This window comes from Rosa rugosa, chromosome 2 (assembly GCF_958449725.1).
Source record: "Rosa rugosa chromosome 2, drRosRugo1.1, whole genome shotgun sequence".
Lineage (NCBI taxonomy): Eukaryota > Viridiplantae > Streptophyta > Magnoliopsida > Rosales > Rosaceae > Rosa > Rosa rugosa.
Window position 1 is genome coordinate 11,147,351 of NC_084821.1, and position 18,396 is coordinate 11,165,746.

General features: G+C 38.4%; 2 long non-coding RNA genes and 1 pseudogene across 2 annotated transcripts; 2 read left to right on the forward strand and 1 right to left on the reverse strand.

Moving 5' to 3' along the window:
- Positions 1 to 2,543: 2,543 nt before the first annotated feature.
- On the forward strand, positions 2,544 to 13,645 carry LOC133730334 (F-box protein At3g58530-like; annotated as a pseudogene).
- LOC133728742 (uncharacterized) lies at positions 6,475 to 10,770 on the reverse strand. The gene is made up of 4 exons (XR_009855980.1): positions 10,678 to 10,770; positions 10,173 to 10,459; positions 9,950 to 10,049; positions 6,475 to 6,844 (listed from the first exon to the last, which is right to left on the reverse strand). It is a non-coding gene; the product is annotated as an uncharacterized LOC133728742 (long non-coding RNA).
- A 3,694-nt stretch (positions 13,646 to 17,339) lies between the features above and the next one.
- Positions 17,340 to 18,045, forward strand: LOC133734477 (uncharacterized). Its single transcript, XR_009858328.1, has 3 exons — positions 17,340 to 17,456; positions 17,591 to 17,721; positions 17,933 to 18,045. It is a non-coding gene; the product is annotated as an uncharacterized LOC133734477 (long non-coding RNA).
- The last annotated feature ends 351 nt before the right edge of the window (positions 18,046 to 18,396 follow it).

Here is an 18,396-nt window from a genome sequence, read left to right on the forward strand (position 1 = left end):
AGAAGACGGCCAGGCTTAGGAAACAAGCCTCCGCACGCTAACCCTCTACGGGTTGGACACGTGTCAATCACCACCAGGCGAAGCGTCTGGTGGAAGTCACCACTTGGGATGAATTCACCAACCGTCCGAAGTCTCCGCTGAGCGAAACCCCGCTCAGCAGAATTTCTCCCTTGTCATCTCCCAAGTGACGAGGTCTCTGCTGAGCGAAACCCCACCAGCGGAACTTCTCCCTTGTCATCTCCTAAGTGACGAAGTCTCCGCTGAGCTAAACCCCGCCAGCGGAACTTCTCCCTTGTCATCTCCCAAGTGACGAAGTCTCCGCTGAGCGAAACCTCGCCAGCGGAACTTCTCCCTTGCCATCCTGCAAGCGGGGGGCGTCTTCCGCTACACACCTCTAGCGGAATCCCCTTTTCATCTTGCAAGCTGCGTGCTTTGTTCAGCGCAATATCGCTCAATAAAATACCGACAGGCACGTCTACTGGACGTTGCCTCCTGCTGCAGTCAGCGGGGGGATATCCGCCAGCGGTGGATCCCGAGGCCACGCCTCACTCTGACAACGACCGCCACGCGGAGTTACGATCAGACCGTCCCTACGGGACACGGGGACTTGTCAACAGTCTACGACGGCTCTGATCAGGCACGTTGACCCCCGTCACTTGGGTACTAACGATTGGGCTCGCTACCCAACACCCTCTGCTCCGTGCAGCTCCCCCTCAACAAACAATCCGCCGACCATCCGGAGGTCTACCTTGGCCGGGGAGTGGGGGACTCCCTGGGGGGCCTAGCAGGGGCCCACCCTAAAGGGTATAAAGCGTTTGCTCACTAAAATCCATGGTTGACAACGCACTGACGCTAATTATGCTCTTGCAAGTCTAGCGGAAGAAAACGCTTCAAACCGCCGAACAACTCCCCAACCAAGATTGCCCTCCTTGACTGGGGACTTGGGGGACTTGTACATACATGTACATTTGCAAGCATAATTAGCTATAATGGGCCACGCTCATTGTACCGCTGAAGGTACTAATTCCAACCAAAGGAATGACATACAGGTACACCGCTAGGCGGGTTACAACCTCAGCGTCGGATCACCCCCAGATCACCGCCGACGCGCCGCCACGCGCCGTGCCAAAATGGCATCAGTAGCTCCCAGAGCTGGGAACTGAAACACTTCAGTCCCACATCGAAAACAAAGAGAAGAACCTCCTCGTCCTCACCTATAAAAGGTTCTCTCCTCTCTCTTCATTAATTACGCATTCAATACTTACCTACTGTTACTTTGTCAACATAAATACATTGACTAACTTAAGCATCGGAGAGTTGAAGACCGCCCAACGCGGTCTCCCTTTGACGCCCTGTGTATTTTACTTGACAGGTAGCGGAAGCTTTGAGAGCATAACAAATATCGATCCGCCCACCGGATCAGCGTTAACAAAGGTTTAGCTACCGCCGAACTTTTAGACATTAACATAATTTGACTCAAATTTGGCTCAAAATTGGTACTACATAGTACAACAGAATAGTTATATCTGTTGTATGAGAGTGACATGCAAAATATCATACAACAGTTTTTTACTCTGTGTTGTATGATCAAGAGGGAAAGGTTTGGATGTGCCTATGTTTGCCCCAAAATAGCACTCATTCCCCCCAAAACCTATAGATTTTGATTGAAATGTATCTGGTGATTGATAATCCCACAACCAAATGACTTATTTGTGTTGTATAAACGAGTACCTAGCGCCAAAATTGATACTTTGAGTTCACATAAGCGGGAACATTTAGAAGGCTGGGCCTTCATTCCATCACTTGTAAAAAAAAAAGAAAGAAAAAAAAAGAACCTATTGTCTCTCCCTCTCCCCAGATCGCTCCTCTCTCCCTGTCTCACTCTCAGTCTCTTCTTCATTCCTTACCCAGAAATCATAGTCTTCCTCTCTCTTTCATTCTGAAATCTCAAATAGGGAAATCCCAATCTCAAATAGGGAAATCAAGTCGAACCCTCAATCTGAAACCCAAATTTCATTGACCTAACTCTCGTCTCCACAATTAGCCGGATTTACACCAGAAAATAAGACGAAGTTCATGGAAATCCTACTTCAGCTGCTCTAGCTCCTTCCTAGGTTCACGCACATCAATTTCAATTCCTCATGGTAAGCCTACTTTGAATTACCGATAATCTTTGGTAAGCCTTCTTCTTTTAGGTTTTTTGTTTAATTTTAGATTGTTTCAAGTTTGGGTTATGGTTAAGATATTTTATTTTTACGAATTGGATCCTCTATGTCCTCATTCGATTTTAGGGTTTGTTGCATTCTCGTTAATAATATCACTAGTTCCTTCAATTTCTTCATTTGGGGTTTTCGCTTAAGAAGTCTGTGTACAAATTCAGTTCTTCTCAGATTAGCTTTGATTAAAGTAATTTTTGTAGTGGGTTTGTGTTTGCATAGCTTTACTTGTCCGAAGTTTAGGACGTAGTGTTAACTTGTGTGCTTTGATGTTGATTTTTCTTTGTCTAATTTTTATCGGTGCTTCTGTATATGAAGGGCGCTAAAATGAAGGTTAGAAATCAACAAGGGGTCCGGTGATTTTCCAGTGAAGAGACCCACAAAGGAGGAAGAGACCGAGACTGGCAAAGAGCCGGATTGCATTTATGCTGTTATTCCTGGATAATGGTTGATTTGTTTTGTATGATAATGGTAGCATTGATATATGATAATGGTATTATTGATATTTGACCTTTACATTATCTTTTCTTTTTGAGCTGCTGGTTTGTGTTTTTCTTCGGGGAGGTTGGAAGTTGTTTTTGAAAAGGTAAGGGACTGTACCCTTTTTGGTGACCAATCTGCAGCTTTGCACTTTTTGTTTTTCTATTGGTATGTTCTTATATTTAATTTAGAATTCGTTGTCTTATATTTAACTTTTTGCTGAATATGTTGATAAGTTTGAAAAACATGCTTCTCAACCTGCATTCATGTTAACAGAAAGGATTAGTTTCTCGTTTGAGGCCATTTTTGTTGCTTTCTCAGTAGTGTGGGATTTCTTTGTTCACTGATTGTGGACTTGTAGCTTCTTGTTTAGTATTCTGAATATTTTGCATAAGCTGGATTCTTGTTTTCCTGTGAAATAGGTACTACAGCTTGACCAATGTGGGCGCTGTCTGCCAGATTATATATTGAATTCTACCTTAGCTCGGTCATCCAATTGCTTGCCCGCTTTAACTTCTTTATCCCTCAGTGGTGCATGTCGTCTTTCGGATGTCGAGTTAGGTGCACTTGTTTCTTCTGCCTCTGCACTAAGATCTCGGAATCTCAGCCGGTGCTCCCTTCTCACTTCCTCAAGTATCGATGCTTTAGCTAATTCATTGGAATAAGTGCTGAGGAACTATATTTAAATGATTGCCAAAGCATTAATGCTATGCTGATATTACCAGCCTTAGAGAAGTTTGAGCATTTGGAGGTGTTGTGGATGCCCGGCATTGAAAATGTTTGCGATGATTTTATTAAGAAGTTTATTACTACTCGTGGCCACAATTTGAAGGAGCTTATTTTGACTGATTGCATGTGAGTTTTTATGTCATATTAACTCATCTCTATGTATAACGTTTTCAAGAAATATGTTTTTGTCATCTTTTATTGTAGTTCCATTGATTTTTTGTTGATATTATGCTTATGATGGTTGATTTCGATTTGCTGCAGAAATTTAACAGATTCTTTTGTGAAGGTCATAGCTGAAACTTGTTCTGGGTTATGTATGCTTTACCTAGTTAACCTGAATAAGCTGACAGATTCTACTTTAGGATATCTTGCTGTTGATACCCAAAAAAGCACGAGACATGTCGTACGCACATTTCAACCCTAAAAGGGAAATATAAATGCAATCCACATTTGGAACTATAAATTACATATCGAGCAGTCATGCCACACATGTGGACCCAAGCCACAACTACGCTATTGGGGCTTGCAGAAGTGGGTGTGGTGTGGAAGGTTACGGAAACACATAATGCTCGTTTATTGATTTAGTGTCGTTGGTGATTTCGGTCTTGGGCCCGAAATTCAAGCCCAATGACTTAAATCAAGAACGAAATGGTGATTATGAGAGTTGGACAGCCTCTCTTTTGAAACCCAAAGCCCATATCAGAAAAGCCCAACTTCTCTTTTCTTATTCTTTTTCGTTTCTGCCTCATCTCCTTTCCTCGCAGCAACCTAATTAATATCTTACATTCCTCCACTAGCAATCTAATACTTAAAGAGCTAGCCAAAATCCCTAAGTACGACTTATTCTCTATGTTAATCATTGATAGAGAAACCTCATGACCAGTTAAGGGAATCGTTCCCTCTTTAGAATTTCAACTTCTGATGTACCTCGTCCACCTCGTTCCCTATTTTCTGTCACTGCGGTGACTGCTACTACAGTATATATATGTCGACAATTGTTGTTGCAACCTTCACTTTCTCCCAAACCCTTATCTCTCAAGTAAGCACCTTCTTTCCCGATTTTGGGGCAGAAATTGAGTATGGATTGAGGAGGAAAGGTTTTACCCAGAAAATCAAATGCTCTGAGTCACCACAACACCCTCCAACCAAGCCTATAAAAATGGAGATTTGAGATTAGAATAGGTAGGAGGCAACATCCAGCACAATCCAACAATTCCCATAAACAATCAAGCCTTCAAGCATAAACTAAGTTCTGAATCTCTTTTCCAAACTCTCATTCAAATCAAGTTCCCAGAAACCCAAATCCAAAAACCCCCAAATTCTCTCATTGCAATGTGTTTTTAGCTCCCACACCATGCTTCACACTGTCAAGCCCTATTCATTATCTGAATCACGCACAAAGTCCTCCCATTAATCGAATTATTGGGTTGATTTTGGCCTAGTCCATGCTTAATTCAAAAAGGACCCTCACATTTTGGCGACTTCACTGGGGACTAGGTTGTGATTCAGAAAAATGATTCATCAAGCAGTTCTTCAATTGAAGTATGCTTTTGTTATTCACAGCTGTTGTTGGATGCAATTAGCAAAGGCTCCCCTGTTAATATGTTATACTCTGTACAAGTACATATTCAGTTGAAGACTTGAGAATTCAACTATGAAAGCTGGAAACAATAATTTATATTAGTGGCCAGGCACTGCAGCAAGTGGTCATTCATTTTCAAAATCAAGACGATCTGAAGCCATGCTTGATCATGTTTATGCAATTAACAAGGCCTCTTGTTAATATGTTATACTCAATATATATAGATAAGCAAACATGCTTGTGGTCTATAGATACATGCCTTTTCTGAATAAATCCATATGGATGTTCAGTTATTTATCACCACAACAATCAATTTATCTTCATACCAGAATGAACTTTTTGTCTATTTATGGTCACCACATTCAAACCCTCTTTAGAAGAAGCATACAAAACCAGAGCTAAAGCAACCATCTATTCCCACTCATGTTCAAGCCCTCATTTACTGCAGTTGACAGAAAATGTCCATTGCAAAAACTTCTATCGCACTAACCATACTTCGTTGTAGTTGAGACTATCTACTTCAACCCTTCTTCAAACCAATGTACATTCCTAGAAAAAAAAAAAAAAGGGTTGCCCTCTTAGCCAAATGAGGTAGGCAGTACCAAAACCATTGCTGCAAGCATTTCACAAACTAAAACATCATTCTAGATCCAAGGTTTCCACTACAATAGTTAAGATCTCATTTGCAGCAGTCACAATACTCAGCCTTATAGCCAGATTAGCCTGATCTTAGAACAAATTAGTTCTTATAGTAAGTCTTTTTTCAAGTTGTAGCCTTCCTTGCCAAAGCGTGAGTCTTCACAGAATAACCAAAATTTTTTCACTGCCATATTCGAAAATGTTTCAAACCATAACTCTTTGTTACAAGTTTTTATCATATCTAAAACTTTCAATGCCAAGCTAAATTTTTTACTCTCTTATTCAAATTCTCTATTGCAATAAAATCACCTGCAGCTATAGTTCACAATAGGAACTCATGCCATGCAAACAATCTTGATCAGATGTTGAAATTCTTGTGATGTACAATGTTGAATTGTATTTAAGTATACCTGAATATACATCTGTATTCATGCTAATGAACTTGGGGGCTAAGGGGTGAAGGTTCAATTCATGGTCAGGATCATTCACTTATGCCAAAATGCTTAATTCATTCATGCTTTACTACATTCTAGCCCTCCCAAAAGGAAGTATTCACAGCTACAGTCCAATATTTCATTCCCACTACCAAAATCAAGCTATGGTAATAATTTCCACTATAGTTTGCAAGTTCCTTATTACAAGCCTCCTCAAACCAAAGCAGATCATGCCGCAGCTAAAATTCTCATTGTTGTAACCAACACCTCCTCTTTTTGTACCCAAATAAGCCTGATATCAAAACTCAGACAAAAACATCAACCATCAGAGTCAACGCTTTCACTGCAGTTACCAAAACCTTACTTGCAGCAATCAAACTATTTAAGCTCAAAGTAAATTAAGCTTGATATCAAATCAAACTAACTATTTCAAGCCTTTATTAAACCAACTTTTCCTACATAGTACAATTTTTCATTGCAGTAACAAAATAGGGATATGTTTGAAGTCAAACCAAAATTTGTATTACAAGCTTTTCTCAAGCCAATGCATCTGCGAAAGCCAAAATTTTCACTGATTTTATCCATCCCTGAGTGTGAGGGATTTGCCGGATAAGAAGTTCCTGATTATTTATTTAGATCCTTAATTTCTACTCCCCAAGCATTCCCAGTAATGTTCTCGGCTTCAGAAATTCTCCAACCAAATTTCAACAAGCTAAACTCCATTCCTTCTTTGCTAGCCAAAAGCTTTAGAACCATAGCCTCACCTGCCACAGCCAAATAACCTTATGTCAGGATAAACTCCATGTTTCAGGTTTATCTTACAACCAAATCCCTACTGCCATAGATGTTTTTTGTTTTCCATTATTCACTCTACACCATAATTCATTTTCAAACCATATTGTCCATTCTACTAGTATTGTAGCAAAATAACACCTCTCTAATAAAAGCTCTTCATTATCCTCATACTTTAGTACCAATCAAATGCATATTGTGGATGCAATCAAGCTAATTATGCATGGTTCATGCTAAATTATGTTGTTCCTCATACTTTAGTACCAATCAAATGCATATTGTGGATGCAATCAAGCTAATTATACATGCTTCATGCTAAATTATGTTGTATCTCTAATCAAGCAAAATGAAACTCCTCCTCATCACTCTGTTATTCTTCAAGATATGAAACAAAAGAAAAGGAGTTCATGAGGGAAAGCTTCTCATACTGATGCAGCAATATACTCGATAGAAAAAAAAATTGCAAATGATAAAGAACTAGTCAAACCATTCATGCTCTTTCCCAAAGCTTACTGGCTAGACTATGCTCATTGCACATACTAAACTCATTAATAAGGAAACGATTAAAGCATGCAAACAATACTCAGTCAAACCAAAACCATGAGGGTATGCGAAAAATACTCAATCAAGCAGCAAGCAATACTCAATCAAGCCAAAACCATTAAAGCAAGCAATCAATACTCGATCAAGCCAATTTCAAGCAAAAGGCAGTACTCATCATCACACTCGAAAACAATCAGTATCTCAGAATAATATGCTATGACACTTGGGGGCTAACTAATGACAAACTTGTTCAAGGTTAATGTGAAGTTTTAGTCCCCAATATATTCATGTGATCATCGTATATTGTAGCTCAAGCATATATCTTTCAAACCAACACCTCAAAATTAATGTCTTTCTTTTGTGTGGTATACATAATATCAACAAGCTGATATCTCTCTCAAGCTATTGTATTAGCCAGACTCATGGATTTGACATGGTCAATGTTTTCCACCATGGCTAAGTAATCCTAATGTCAAGATGACATTTGTATTCCAAGTCTTTCCCCAAGCCAAAGAACCAATGCTAGTCTTAATACTATGATTTGTATTCTGGACTATTCTTTCTCCCCGCAGCTCCCAGTCATGTGTCACACTTTCATTACCACAATGTAAAGCTTCTTACCGTAGCCAAAACTTCCACTACAATAACTATTCTACTCCAGAATCTATATCTCAACATTGATCACAACACTCAGCTCTACCAAACTAGGCCAGATGTCAAACCAAAATAATTAGTACTATATCCAAAGTTTTACTACTGCTGCAAGCAAAACCCCATATGCAGTAATCACAAACTCTATATTACACTATAGGCTTATCCTTGTAGTCATGCTAGTACACTTAGTCTAGTTCATGCATGGCATTTGCCATTTTCAGTAACTTGTGTCCTCTACCTTGAAAAAATCACAACTTCAATTTAAGATCCACAAGCTCAGTCATTTGCCCACTAAATTTCCAGCAGCAAATTATATCAACTCAGATCTGAAATTCTCTAAAAGACTAAAATTTAAACCTTTCCTTGAACCAAGACTCTTTACCATGTTTACCACGGTGATGAACACACACATTTATCATCAGAACCCAACTTCATAAACTTAATTTTTTCTAAATCCATGTCCAAACTCCAGAATTTAAGAGCGTTAACTCTATCTCAAATCCTTTTTCTGCAGCTTTCCACAATTATTATCCTAGACCTGTGTTTTATCTTCAACTACCACCCACAGCAAAATTACAGATATTGTCATTGATCTTGAACAAAATGTCTATGCAGTAAATTAGTTAGGCAAAGATCTATATGCTAAATATCAAGCAAAATGCTTTTTCATACTCAAAGAATTCATTTATGCACCCATAGAATTCACAAGTCTACAAGTGTACAAGTCACTGTAGCTGGAACTAATGTTATTGCAAATAGCATGGTTCTTGCAATCAAGTCATGAGTAGAACAAAGTCCAGCAACTATTCACAAAACTAGCTTATGAAGAGATATTGAGATCACCTCATGAGTCATGCCATATACAATACATCAAAAAATGAATAACGGCAGTTAAGCAATGCACAAGCCAAGCCAAGATGTGACATGTTCATGCCCTGCTCAAAATTGATATATCCTAATAAGTCAGCCCATGCACGAAAAAAAAAAAATAGAGAAGGAGAAAAACAAGACCAACAGACAATAAAACGCTATTCTTGATCAACTCCAAGCATACACATGCCTATTCCAAGCTAAAGCCGCATACCTTTTCCTCTTCATAGTACTTACCTCAAACACATGCACAATGTTCATACATATACCCACGCAGCGTGCACACAAAAAAAAATAATAAAAAGAGGGGAGAGTTAGCTACGGTGATTCTTGAAGAGAAAAAGCCTGGAGAAGAAGAAAAATGCAGAGAAAATAGAAGTTGTGCTACTGTATTGATCGAACTCAGTAAAAGTTGACAAGCTTGCCTACAACTCATCATAACTCTATGTTTCGTGAAGTCTACTTCCAACTGTTCTATCAATCCTTAATGTTCTCAAAATGCCCCCAATGTGTTTAGCTTCTCAGAATCACTAGCTGCCAAATCTTCACTACTGACCTATTCAAATTGTTCCATTATACCTTCAATTTCTTCATCAAATCCATCAGGCTCACACCCAGCATCTAAAGTCTGCAAATCCGTGTCTTCTAAAAACACCAAGGTCAACCCTTTCCCCAAAATCTGTTGCTAACTACATACCATTATCACTAAATTGGCCCATCGGTGAAAGCTCAGGGCTTGAACAGGGAAACCCCAAAAACAGAATTGGAAGTAGATTCTATTGCAAGAAAAATTCTTTTCTTGCCAAATCCTATTTTCATTTGAGACATAAATAGCCAATTTAACATCATCGCACACGGAGACACCAGGCATCACAAAACATCCCAACAACCCAACAACCCATAAGACATCACAAGACATCCCAACAACCCATAAGACATCACAAGACATCCCAACAACCCATAACCCAGCTGCATGTATAAGCCATCCAACATGGAAGAGCGAGAATTACCTAATTCAACAAGTCCCAAGGATTCAAGATTTCCTGAGATGAGAAGAATCATACAGTCAACTCCACGAATTGAAGAAAGCGTAAGATTCCAGACAACTCCCTACAGTAGAAGAAGAAATTACAATTCCCCGCAGTAGGAAGGGGAACGCAATAATTACATGCTGAAGAAAAAAAAAATCCCAATTGTTCAATGCAATCGATGGATACAAGCAAGTGTACTTACAGAGGCTACCTAGAAGTTTTACTTGCACAGTGAATCTCAAGCAAGGAATCGATTTGAACTACCAGAGCATAGTCTGATCTTGTTTTCCAATTCCTCCTCAATTTTGTCTATACATCTGGAAGTTTTGCGATTAAGGCCCAATTCATGGCCAATTGATGCAGTGATCACCGCAGTAAGTGAAGATCCACGCCTACATTGAAGCTGGCCTGCTCATCAATTGAAAATTTCATGCCTCAGTTATGCTCATGATTGGATCATGCTTTAGGAATGTAAATTCGTATACAATCCTAAAACAAAATGCAATGGAAGTCAGAAACGCAAGCAATCTATCCAAGATTCTATAATGCAACAAGAAATTACTCAAAATTAAAGCCTTCACTTGCCATGAGTTCATAAATCAAGCCTAAACATCCTAGATATCAAGCTCTAAATGCAGTTTTTCAAACATTTGAAGCCTACCCATGCAAAAGCCAGAGAAAAATTGCCACTGCAGTAATCTTCTTACCTCCCGGAGCTCAGCCCACGAACAAGAAAATCCTTTGATTTATCAGCCTTGGTACTGAATTAGAAAAGCATATATCCCTAAGAGAGATTCTAAGTCTTAAACCTATGACTTGGTGAGAAAAGGGGAATTTGGCCGTACCTCCCTTTTTACCCTGCAGAAACATGAGAAAATAACTTTTTTTTATCAAAAAATTCGGGCCAAGTTTTCTACCTATTAGTCTTGTTTTCCAAAAAAGAAAAAAAGAAAAAGAAAGAGAGTCCAAGCGCAACTCTCTCACAAGCTCATGCCCACACACTCTCTTAATCATTCAATATATTTAAGAGAACACTTGTCACATTTTCATGCATATTACTAATTCATATGCTAAATCATAAATGCAATAAGCTAATGCATACTCCAAGCCGCGCCAAGCGGATTCACGAACAAAAGAGACACGCCAAGCCTTATTCAAGCTCATGCCAAGCACTTATTAATCAACAATGCCGAGAACCTCTTTGTCAAGGTCGTGCATCTATCTGAGACCATATGAGAGTCATGCCAAGTTTATTCTCCTAAGCATGCACATTTCAAAGTCCACGCACTCTCCCTTGGTCCTCTAAATGATTAAGGCAACCTTAAGTGATCAATGCACATGCCTAAGCATAGTTACCACAAGCTCAAGAAAATTTAAGTCAACCATAAAACAAACTCTCATTCTACACATGCCAAACACGTAATCAAGCATGTATAAGCCAAGCAAAGAAAATATATCTTTTTACACACCGTGCGACGCAAACAATCAAGCATATCTATAAGCCAAATGCAAATGCGTATTCTATCTTTTAAAACTTTATATGCTCGCTATTTTCATTTTGCACACCCTACTTTACTCTAACCACGTATCATATTTCACACATATACTTACCTATTTCGTTTTAACTTTCTTTTCACTTGCCAATTATTTTGCAAATATTTTTGTCATTATGCTCTTCGTTATCAACTTTGAAGACAAAAAAAAAAAAAAAAGAGTTCTATTCTTCTGTAGTTTATTATTTCCACTTGCCAAATTACTCATTCATCTACTCATACTCATGTTCTTCATTTTCGAAAGAACAACTTATTTTCTAAATCTCATGATTATCCTCGCTTGCTCATTGCTTACTTATTTTCCGCAAACTATGCTTGACCATTCATGCATTTTTCATTACGTTTAAAAATTTGATCATTTTCTTGTGTTCACAATTATTCTACTAGCTTTTACCATACTACTTTCAAATTCACTCTTATTTTACTCTAGTTCATTATAAATTTTACTTTTACTTAACTCATTTTTATTACCTCATGCCTACTTATTTTATCATCATTAATTACGCTAAAAAAAAAATGCACTCAATTTCTATATATTTTTAAAATCTAATCACCCAAAATTTTGAGTCCTCATGCGAGTACATTCTTTATAATTCCAAGGCTTCTATATACTTGATTTTCACGCTTACCTTGGGCTACTTTCTTATTGACTATGTAGCCTATTTCATAGTCATTGCATAGCCTACATAATCAAGGGGGCTAATGTTGATACCCAAAAAAGCACGAGACATGCCGTACGCACATTTCAACCCTAAAAGGGAAATATAATTGCAATCCACATTTGGAACTATAAATTACATATCGAGCAGTCATGCCACACATGTGGACCCAAGCCACAACTACGCTATTGGGGCTTGCAGAAGTGGGTGTGGTGTGGAAGGTTACGGAAACACATAATGCTCGTTTATTGATTTAGTGTCGTTGGTGATTTCGGTCTTGGGCCCGAAATTCAAGCCCAATGACTTAAATCAAGAACGAAATGGTGATTATGAGAGTTGGACAACCTCTCTTTTGAAACCCAAAGCCCATATCAGAAAAGTCCAACTTCCCTTTTCTTATTCTTTTTCGTTTCTGCCTCATCTCCTTTCCTCGCAGCAACCTAATTAATATCTTACATTCCTCCACTAGCAATCTAATACTTAAAGAGCTAGCCAAAATCCCTAAGTACGACTTATTCTCTATGTTAATCATTGATAGAGAAACCTCATGACCAGTTAAGGGAATCGTTCCCTCTTTAGAATTTCAACTTCTGATGTACCTCGTCCACCTCGTTCCCTGTTTTCTGTCACTGCGGTGACTGCTACTACAGTATATATATGTCGACAATTGTTGTTGCAACCTTCACTTTCTCCCAAACCCTTATCTCTCAAGTAAGCACCTTCTTTCCCGATTTTGGGGCAGAAATTGAGTATGGATTAAGGAGGAAAGGTTTTACCCAGAAAATCAAATGCTCTGAGTCACCACAACACCCTCCAACCAAGCCTATAAAAATGGAGATTTGAGATTAGAATAGGTAGGAGGCAACATCCAGCACAATCCAACAATTCCCATAAACAATCAAGCCTTCAAGCATAAACTAAGTTCTGAATCTCTTTTCCAAACTCTCATTCAAATCAAGTTCCCAGAAACCCAAATCCAAAAACCCCCAAATTCTCTCACTGCAATGTGTTTCTAGCTCCCACACCATGCTTCACACTGTCAAGCCCTATTCATTATCTGAATCACGCACAAAGTCCTCCCATTAATCGAATTATTGGGTTGATTTTGGCCTAGTCGATGCTTAATTCAAAAAGGACCCTCACACTTGCAAATGGTTGCTGAGCAATTCAAACATTAAAATTTTGTCGCAATTCATTCAGGTGCTTCCCTAAGTTATTATTTTCTTGTACACTTTTACGTGGCTAGTCTTAATCCCTTAGATTTTTGGCGTATCATTTCGTTATGTTCACTTTGGTCTTTTAGATCGTCACAAAATCTCATTGCTAGTGAAATTCATATCTTTTTGCCTCCCTTCAAGGCTCAAGCTGTAGTTTTCAAATGTTTAGATTCTCAGATGTCACTGCTATTAGATCTTGCTGAAACTTTTCATCTGATGAATGTAAATTCGGATAATGTGTTTTGATGTTGATGGACTGACTTGTTCTCTATTAATGCAAAAACAAAAGTGTCAAAGGCACAAATCTATTCACTTGGGTGTTGGGGCCATTCATGTCCTAAGATATATTGCTATATATGAATCTATAGCTCCTGATAAGGACGAATCTGCTGTCGCTTTTGTACAATGAAAATTAGAATTTCATTGCAGTTCTTAATTCTTTTCAGATAATTCAAGTAATTCATTTCGTGAGCTGTTTACTTGCAGGAACTTAAAATTGGGAAAGTCTGCGTATTCAAGTAAGTTGCATCTTGTTCTTCATTAGAATAAAGAGGGCTTTGGACTTCAGAGTAGTTAAAAGTGTACATGGGTCATAATAATGGCTCAAGCTTAGTTCAATACAAAGAAAAAAGATTTTGTTTTTTTTTTAAAAGTACCTTTTGATTTTTGTTAAGTATTTGGTGAATACAAAGAATTATTGCTTGATGCTTGCAGCTATTACAAGTTACTGATGCCATTAACACCTAGGATCCTAGGTATAATTCGTCATACAAAACAGCCTCTGATGCTTCCAACTACTACAAGTTACTGATGCCATTAATACCAGTTTATCAAGCATGTACATTGAGATGTTGTTTTGTAGCAATAAGTTTGAACCTTATAAGCCATCTAATTTGTTTTCTGATGCTCTTCCAGTTTTAGGCTGAAGAGATAGCTGAGAAGCTTTGTGAATTACCTTGAGCAATGCATGTCACCGGAAAGCTAAGATGCTAAAGAATTTGTTCAAGGAATTTGCCAACTATCAAGAAGACTTCATAAGAGGCATGTTTTGGAACAATATGTGTATCAGCTTTTGAGTTCCCAAGTAGATAGGGCTTGTAGTTCCCAGTAGATAGGGCTTGTACACTAGAATGCTTTTCTTGTTTTAATATTGTCTTGGATGATTAGGAAATGCTTCCTTTTAACATTTGAGTTTTATAGTATGGGTTGAATTACTCATTTGATAGTTTGCAATATGGTTTCTTTACAATTGATCACTATTCATTAGGTCAAATAGAACATTATTATTAATGCACAAAATCTAGAAAATGAAATTTTTCATACAACAAATTTTATATAATGTCAATGAAACGTTGTTTGAATACACAAAATTTGGATATTCACACAATGCATTCTTATATATCACACAATGGTTTCACAAGAAATATGTTTTCTTATTTACACTCACACAACTGTAAAAACCGAACTATGTTGTCCAAAACTAAGCCACACAACAGCCACAATCTAAAAGTGAAGTGTGAGGATAACTCATACAACAGAGAAAATAAAATGTTGTTGTCTGATTAGCCTTTCATACAACATCTCGGAAACAACATCTGTTGTGTGAATGATGCCACTGCTATGTGATGCATGATTGCGCAGCAGCTGTGCCTACTATCTGTCGAGAGAAAGCATAACACTAATAACAAAATACGTGTTGTCTGTTTGTGTTTCATACAACGGGTTTCCACCGTTGTGTCATTTTTCATCACACAACGGAGATCATCCAAATCACACAACGATTTTGGTCCGTTGTCTGTTAGCTTTTTTGGCCTAGTGTAAGGGAAAGATAACTCGATATGTAACCTGATTACAACGTAGCATAATTACCATACGCACAGCTTTCCTACTATGTTGCCGCCGGAAGATTAATCCGACGACACTTAGACTCACCCTACCACTAGGAGGTAGCGACCATTTGACGAAGCAAGGAACTCGCCGCCTACCTAGAGAAGACAAGGCACTTTGAGTGCACACACAGGCATATAGCCCGACTAGCCTTACTCTACATATGTAAGGACTTATTACTCGCAAACAGCGCAACAGAACTAATTAACAGCAATAAGGAAAAACATTATTAAAGTAAACAGCCAAGTCTAGGCCCAAGAAGTGAGCCCAAACCCAATCACCAGTCCAGGAAGCAAGGAGAGTACATCTCATGTATAAGGCCCAGCCCAGGTCAAACCCAGCCACCACCGACGGATCACCACCGCCTGAATAGAAAGATCACGTCAGATCCTTCCCCAGATCGGATTCTTGCCCAAATCGGATCCAATTCCAACCCAGATCGCGCCACCACGAGCACTCCAGATTGGACACCACTGAGATCAGAACAACCCTTGCCGCCGTCTGAACCTAGCCACGCCCCTACTCCACGCCACCGCCCCCGATAGCCGCTGTGATCTTCCCCACTCCTCGCCTCACACACTACCGCTGCAATCTCCTCAATCCAGACGAGAACTTCGAACGAGGAGCCCGACCTCACATCCACGCAGGGATGACAGACCCGTCCGACAACGGCGAAAGGGCTCGCCGCTGGACCAGAAGGAAGATCGCTCTTTTTTCTCCAAGCGCGTGCAAGTGCGTTCCACTCATTTTTAGTTCTTTATTTATTTTCAAAACAGCTTTTTTTTTTTAGTACTATTTGTCAAAAAAGAAATTAAAACAAATTAAATGGGCCATGTTGAATGAATTAACCCAAAGACATCCTTTTGTTAGTTCAATAAATATATAATTCAACATGTTGATTATTTAAAAAAAAAAAAAAAAACCCTTTAGCCCACCCCTCCCTTTCATATGTCAATGAGAATTGAACCCATGACCTTTACAATGTTGGAATTATAAATTACCAACAAGTCACAGACTCACAGCTCACCGATATGTTGATTATTTGATTTGATGGCATTGATGCAATAGGCTTTAATAGACTAATAGGTTGAAGATCTTATTATTTTATTTAAGTAATTATATGCAATAAAAATTAAATTAAATTAAAAAATAGAAACTACCTGGGCGCCGCCTAGTCTCCAGCCTAGGCGCTAGGCACCGGGCTACCGTTAGACTAGCGCCTAGCGATTTTTAGAACCTTAACCTTATGTGGCAGCTGATGTGGTATAAAGTCTAACCTATCACAAAATTTCATCAAATAACGTGGCTGCTCCACATCAGCTGTCACAGAAGGTGAGTTGCAAGTAGTATCCAAAAAGGTGGTTCACTTAGCATTATTCTTCTTAATTTATTATACATTCTAAATCGTAAATAGATACAATCAAACAATAGAATTTACAATTAATGAAATATTAATTGATGGAGTTGTAGATTCCATCATATATAAATTCTTACGAATTTCACAATTTTCTCGTCGAAACACACCATCGAACCTTTGATCTAGCCTAGTCCCGATCAATTCCCAAACTCCCTTCATAACTTATTAGGCTAACCCAAAGGGCTTCATTAATTTCTATTATCTTTTGAGGGATTTTAATTTCATTCATAAAAACGAGATTAATTACAAAAAGTAATCCACTTCTTGGGTTTTCTCTCTCATGAAGCCACCGTTAAGTTTCAGTCCTGACATTGGTTTTGTAACATCCTGTATTTTCACTTACCCGTTTACTAGTTATTTGTACGGTAAACGACAACTACTTTCACTTTTTACCCTAATTCAGTTTTTTTTAGTGGCCCTAAAAGTTGACTTTTTGATCGGGCCAAAATTTGAGAAAAGTTCCTTCATGAAAGTTGTAGAGGACATTAAACCGAGCGCGTGCATAGGTGGTACGCTAAAATCGGAGTTCGTATGCAGAAGTTATGGGTATTTTCGTTTTAATGGCATTTTAGTCATTTCACCATGTCCCTAACTTAATTAAATCAGCCATCTTCTTCTACTATTCTTGTTTTCACGATCAGAGCCAGAAAGGAAGGAAGAGAGAGGGGGAGAGAGAGAAAGAGAAAGAAAGAAGGAAAGAAGGAAAGGGAGAGAGATCCGTCCAAACCATCTACATTTTGGAGAAACCCCAAGGTATAAAGTTGTTCATTACCTCATGACCTTTCTTTTGAGTGTAATATTGCATATATATTAGAGGATTTTAGAGGTTGGAAATCCGGGTACTATTCACAAATCTGAATTTACTGTTTTTTTAATTGTTGAGGTAGTTCTGGTTGTTTTCTGGCTTGATGGTAGTTGAAAGAAGTGTTAAGGATGTTGAGATGAAGCCGCTGTCAAAATTTGGTGACCATCGGAGGAGTTGGCCGACGAGTGAACAGTGCCGACGAGTGAATAGTCGGTGGGTGAACAGTGACTTAATTTCTGTTTTTAGCTAGTTTAATCACATAATTGATGAAGAGTTTGTATTTGTGATTTTGGTGAAATTTGGAAAGAATCCAATGAGAATCGAAGGTTTTGGTCATAGAGGAGAGGATCTAGATTCAATTCCTATTTATCGTAAATTGAATTTCCATTCAATATTCATTCGTTTGCGGATTTTAATTGCTCAGGGTGACATATCGAATTATTATTTGGTGAAGGAACTCGTACGCGTGAACGACTAAATAGTACTGTGAGTGGACTTTTGTTTTAAATAACGATGCATGCATTTATTTTCTTAAAATAATGCTCTAGTGATTATTCATATTACTTTTTGAGGAAATTGATTTCAAATTATATCATGGATTTGCTTTCAATAATGAGTTTCAAAGGTTGGTTTTGATTTATATTATTATTTGATGAATTCCCTAATTTCCGAGGTAAATTTCCGGAATTAAGCATATCCCTAATCACCGAGTTAAGCTCCTGAAAGATTTTTAAGATGAGTTTCAATGGGGTTGGATATTCTCAATTGTTTACTGACTTTCGGTTTTAGCATTGGGAATGCCTAATTAAGGATTTTGGATTGGGTTGGCTTCTTGGAGATTTTGAGAGATTTTTTGGAAATGGGATTTACCTATACTAATTTCCGGTT